This window comes from Lactuca virosa, chromosome 6 (genome assembly GCF_052849685.1).
Source record: "Lactuca virosa cultivar CGN04683 chromosome 6, Lactuca_virosa_CGN04683_v6, whole genome shotgun sequence".
NCBI classification, from domain to species: domain Eukaryota; kingdom Viridiplantae; phylum Streptophyta; class Magnoliopsida; order Asterales; family Asteraceae; genus Lactuca; species Lactuca virosa.
In genome coordinates this window covers 214,474,007-214,480,341 of record NC_136431.1, presented here as the reverse complement: position 1 = coordinate 214,480,341, position 6,335 = coordinate 214,474,007, and the positions used below count along the sequence as shown (strand labels likewise).

Genomic DNA, 6,335 nt, shown 5'->3' with positions numbered 1-6,335 from the left:
AGAATGATCCAACTCAAGCTCAGCCATTATGCCAAGACCTCAACGCATGCATTTGTGTCTAAAATTTCTCCTAAGTAACCCCCCTCAATTCTAAATACTCACAATCCTCATAAACACTCGCCCACTTCTTTTGAACAACGTTCATTTTATGCAACCCTCCGAATCCATCCTCAGAAAGCTTACTAACCTCAAGGTATTTTTGCAAAGCTACCCAAGCATACATAAACTAGAGAATTACAACTTTTAGAAGATACCACAACTTGGAGCTCTTGAATTCTTCTTTTCTTTGATATTTGATCTTTGATTTCTTTGAATTCACCACCTTTTTGTGTAACTTTCGTATCTTCAACTTTTGAGACTTCAGAATTTTTGATCTTTTATCTTTATACTTTGATACTTTTATGCTCCAAAATTCTTCAATTTCTTTACTTTTGGTAATTTCTCTCTCTTTTTTTTACATGTACTCACTTTTTATATCACTCAAAAACCTACATGCTTAAGCAGGGGCGCTTTACTTCAACCCTTATTGGTTAAGGATATTAATTTTCCTGGATACATTTCAGGTTTAGGCTGCTAAACATATCACATCCCTCAAACTAAGCGAGGTTGTGTTTTTGTCCCATGATTTCACTAGAATAAGGGAGGCCACAAATGCACTATAACGTATATTGGCTCAACTAAACATTTGAGCCTTTATCAGATCATCCCAATGCAACACTAGCAACTTAAATTCAAATTATTATTACTAGAACTTATATTAGATTATTATCTATTTCTAAAAAATTTTAAAGTTTCCTAAAATTTTTAGCAATTTATTTTTTACTTTTTCGACCTCCTACCCCACACTTATTACATATAATGCCCTCATTGTATGCATACAATAAATTAAAAGCAATAAAAGGGAGAAAAAGGAATAGACTCCCTTGGGATAGTGGCGTGATCGAACTCCATAAGTGTGGATAAAATACGCATCTCGAATGTGGAACTTCTTCTTGGACTTGAACTCGCGAAAGATGTAAGTGAGCCAACAAGCAAAACAACAATGAATCGAAACTTCAAACTCCCATAAGAATGGTGCAAGTCTTCAAAATGTATAGAATAATGTGGGAAAGCATACGCCACTTTGTATAGTAGAGGAAACAGCCAGCATGCGCGTCATAAAAACCCCAAATATAGTGAAAATGGAAAAACTCACGACGTGAGTTATATAGGCTCACGACGTGAGGTCGCAGGAATGTGGAATCGGAAATCTATAATAACTCAACTCACGACGTGAATAATGTATTCTCACGTCGTGAAAACTGGGCGACTGAAAAATGAGACTGCCCATTCTTCTCATTACTTTTGGCATCCAATTCCAATTTCTAAATTGTCAAAGACACTACTGAATGCAGAATTTCTATGATTCCTTGCTAATCTCATCCTCTCTCTCGACTCACCCCACACTTATTTTTAATTATGGGTCTCGACTCTTAACTTCTAGACTTGTAATGACCCTTGACTAGACGATTACGACTCTTGACTCGACTTTACTCCCTTCCCAAGACTCCTTAGCAAGCTGTAATCAAACAACCAAAAGAAAATAAAAGCAATATAATATCTTAATAGTCTTACAATCCAAACAAATTAAAAAAAACAACACAAAACCAAACCAAACAAAACTAAAATAAACTAAATAAAACTAAAAATAAACGATCAATCATCCTCATCATCCGCGTTCGCTCTGCTAGTCCCGTCTCTGTCTCCTCCTTGGCCTCGATACTCGCTCATCCTAGGGCAAATTGGGTAATGATACCCTAAATGAGGAGGCTGCTCCACATGGAAATGTTGCTCCAAATTCTCCATTGTCCCACCAATCCAGTTCGTGCTCAAGGAAAGTTGGTCAAAATACCCTGTCATATCATCCCCAAAGTGTGATGCTACCATGGGTGATGATTGGCGAACGGGCTGTCCTCTTTCCCCTCGTCCTCTCACATTTCTTCTCCCCGGCCTTGGTTGTGGTGCGGGTTGATCACCCTGCTGCTCACCACCATCCTCATCATCCGACCCCAAAATACCCCAGTGAGTTCCATAATTTTGGACCACCCGCATGCTCTCCAAATAACCCATACTAAACTTATGTTCATCCATGCAAGTCATGGAACGAGTGATACCGGGAACAAACAACCCATACGATCGGGCCAAACGGGTAATGAAATGCCCTCCACAAATAGGTCTCCCGGGGCGAGAACTGGCAGCAGAGTCAGCCAGAAAGCCTGCCAAAAAATAGGGAATGTTGCAACACACTCCCGGCTGCAAAATGCACCATAAAAAGAATAAATTCTGCTTTGTCACCTTGTCCCCATGCCTTGTGTGATTGATAGAGAAAGTGATAAATCGGTGTAGTACTCGGTGGATAGGAGATCGAATACTGCTCTCGGGGGACACTCCGGAATTGAATATTCCGGAGGCAATATTATGCCAGAAATCAAACCCAGTGACATTATCCGCATACCCTCTAGCTGCATCCCTCAAAAACATGCCAAACTCGGGAGTCATAGCCTCTTGGGGATTATATATCCCCAACCTCCAAGAAAATTCTGTAAGGCTGCATTCCCGATACTCACCCCCGAGACGGAATACCAAAGCTTGTGGATAATGGGGGTCTTGGACATTCTCGTGGAATGTAACTGTGGAGAAAAACTCAACACAAAACTCCTTATATACCCGCTCTTGGATGTGAAAAAGGTTGAGCCATCCCGAGCAAGTAAACGAATAACCATTTACAATAAATATTTTGGTCAGAAATGGGGATAGCCTATCCATGAGTCCAGCTTCCCTCAACCGTGTCCAATTGATGGTGGGTGCGACTGCAATCTCCCGGTTGTAAATCCATCCCAACCGATTGTTCCATCGGGTCAAGACTTCTCGGGACATGTTCGTTGGAAAGACGTAAAACGGGTGGAGATTAGCAACCTCGGTTGGAACTTCTCTTCTGGGAGCCATTTCTGCAATAATAAGCAGCAAACAAAACCAACAAAAGCAAACCAAGAGATTAGAATTAAAAGAAACAGCATAATGTCAAGTCTAGAATTCACGTCGTGAATTCCGAGGAATTCACGTCGTGAGTTCGTTGTCGCACCATGAAACTATCCAATTTCTGTACAAATCGGGCCAATACAATACTTGGGGTTTTATGCTAGATCATATCTAAGTACATTGTAGGCACATGCAGTAACGATTTCAACATTTAGGGTATCAATCTTTAATAACTAAAGAAAAGTAAACCCTAACCCCTAAATCTAGCAATTAAAACAAAAATAAACAATGGGAAGAAGATTAATGTACCAATTTTGGAGGATTACGTAAGCAAAAGAGGATTAAAGAACGTGTGTCGGCCGAAATCGAACAAGGGGGACCAGTCGCCTCTTTCACTTCGTGGGAATAAAGAAATGTTTGGTCAAAGAGGGTTCTGTGTTCTTTAATCTGTGGTCCCGAGTATTTCAGGATTCACGTCGTGAATCCTAAAAGGTTCACGTCGTGAATTCAGTCTGGGCTTAAAAACTGCGCTATTCAATCTATACCAAAAATGGACTGGACTAAAAATAATGGGCCATTTAATTTTAATAGAAAATGGGCTAATTATGGATTAATGATATATTGTCTGTTACATCCTGAACTCACGTCGTGAATAGTGATAATTCACGTCATGAATACTGTAACATTTTTATGAATTTCAAATTTGTCTATTAACTTGATTCTTAATAATTACCACTTAATTTTTAAGGACCTCACACTCAGTGTGTAATTATGAATATAGGGATTCGGATGATATGATCAATTTCCTAAAAAAACTAAAAATGCAAAAAGAAAAAGAAAGAAAACGCAAACCAAATTCTGGTTGCCTCCCGAGAAGCGCTTCTTTTTTAGGAGTCTTGAGCTGGACTCCGTGCCTCCTACGTTGAATCATCAGAAGAGTCCACCACCTGAATCTTTTGCTCCTTGAAACGTCTCTTGTAAGCTTGAACTCGACGAATATACGCCTTCTTAGAATTCTCCTTTTTAGCCTTGACTTCGTCTCCATCGAGCTTGCGTTTGATCCCTTGAGTCTTCAATTTTTCATCATTTTTAAGCTTCATAATATCCTCATCCTCCTTCACCACTGGGCTAGTCACCTTTGATGTAACCTCCTCTTCATTACTAGACATATCATCACTTTCCCCACTTATCAAAGATGTTGGTGTTTTATAAGCAAACACCTCGAATACAAGTGGAACAGAAGCTCTTGGCTTGGTGCGCTTGACTTGATGAATTGTTTTAATTTCTTCTTCCATAAGTTTCTCCAATTCTTCAAGCTCATTATCATTTTCAATATTGAACACTTCACCTTGAACATCATATCCTTGGAAACCATCTTGTAGTCCAAAAGTTTCTTCTTCATCACCAACCCTCAACGTGAGCTTGGATTCTCGAATATCGACAAGAGCCTTAGCAGTATTTAGTAAAGGGCGACCAAGAATGATGGGGACATTCACATCCTCTTTCATATCCATCACTACAAAGTCAACTGGGAAAACAAATTTCCCAATTTTAACTAGGATGTCTTCTACTATCCCTCTTGGGTGAGTCACTGAACGATTTGCCATGTGGATTGTCATTTTTGTAGCCTTCATCTTCTGAATATTTAACTTTTGGTAAAATGAAAAAGGCATCAAATTAATTCTAGCCCCAGAATCGGCTAAAGCATATGTTTTCAAATTATTGCCAAACTCACATGGAAGAGTGAGGCGTCCAGGATCTCCCATCTTCTTAGGTATCTCTCCCAATACAGCCCTTAAGCTTTGCTCACTAAGGATCACCTTAGAATTCTTCTTCAATTCTTGGCGAGTGTCTATTAGATCTTGGAGGAACTTCGCGTATTCTGGAACTTTTGCAAGTGAATCAATAAAAGGAGTATTAATAGAAATACCCTTTATTTGTTGAATAAACTCCAGGCGTTCCCTTTCCAGTGGACTAAGATGTGCTCGAGACGGAAATGGTAAAGGCGGGTGATAAAATGGAACAGATACAGAATTCTTCTGTTCAGACCGAGCCCACAACGTGAGCATAGCGGGCTCATGACGTGAACTTGGTATTCCAGCAGATTCTTCGTTTTCGATTTTTGTCTTCTTAGGCTTTGGTTCAGATGGCTTTGGCTCCACTTCTAAAGCTTCTAGGAATTCAGAAATCGCCTCTTCTTCAGTATCAATGGCCATGACGTGAGATTGGATCTTCTTTTCCGGAATTTGTGGAGACAATCTTGTATTTACCAAAGTAGTAAGTTGACCAAGTTGAACTTCAAGGTTATTGATGGAAGCTTGCTCACTTTTTAATAATGATTGTTGGTCAATCATCATAGCATGATGATTCTTAATCATAGTTCTTTGATCCTCCATTGCAGTATCAGTAGCATCATGCCTTTTTTCTAAAGCTTCCATAAACTTTATTAACATGGTCTCTAGTTCAACTTTCTTCTCAGCTGGTGGTTGCTCTCTTTGGTAGAAGCCCCGGCCAGTTTGCCTCAATTTCTCTTCTTTTTGCTTATTGTATTCATCGTAAGGCAACCACTCCTTCTTTGGTTTTCTCCAATATTCATCGTATTTGTCCCCACTTGAATAGCAAACTTGAGCTTTCTTGTTTCCATATTCATCCATATTGCAATCTTTTGTCAAATGTGGGCCACTACATCTCTCGCAACCAACTCGAATTGCATGAATTGATTGGTCCATTTGGGTCAATCTCCTATCCATAGTGTTAAGCATTGCCATCACAGCAGCCATCTCTTCAGTTTGTGCACTTCCACTGCCATTTATTCCATCACGCCTTGGGTTATGATATTCACGAGAGTGCTTTGCAAGTTCTTCAACCAACACCTTGATTTGATTTGGGTTTTTCTTTGTAAGCGGTCCTTGCGAATCAAGAAGTTGACGCGTCATGACATTTACTCCATCGTAAAATATAGATACTTCTTGTTGGATGTTGAGGTCGTGATGAGGACAATTCCTTAACAAGCCCTTGTAACGCTCTCATGCCTCGTATAATGACTCCCCTGGTTGTTGCTCAAAGTTGGCTATCGCCTTCTTGAGTTTAGCTATCTTGGATGGTGGGCAAAACTGATCTAAAAACTGCTCACGCATTTGAGCCCAAGTAGTTATTGTGCCAGGTGGAAGTGCCTTCAACCAGTCTTTTGCAGCTCCTTTGAAAGTAACTGGTAGCATCCTCAGCAAGACAGTATTTCTCTCAACATTTGGAACATTAAAGTAATCAGCAATGTCATTCACTTCATCTTAATGTTTGAAAGCATCTTCGTGATCTTT

General features: G+C 39.8%; 1 non-coding gene across 1 annotated transcript; it reads left to right on the top strand.

Moving 5' to 3' along the window:
* The first annotated feature begins 6,000 nt into the window (after positions 1-6,000).
* Positions 6,001-6,107, top strand: LOC145122974 (small nucleolar RNA R71). Its single transcript, XR_013714856.1, has one exon. It is a non-coding gene; the product is annotated as a small nucleolar RNA R71 (small nucleolar RNA).
* Positions 6,108-6,335: the final 228 nt, after the last annotated feature.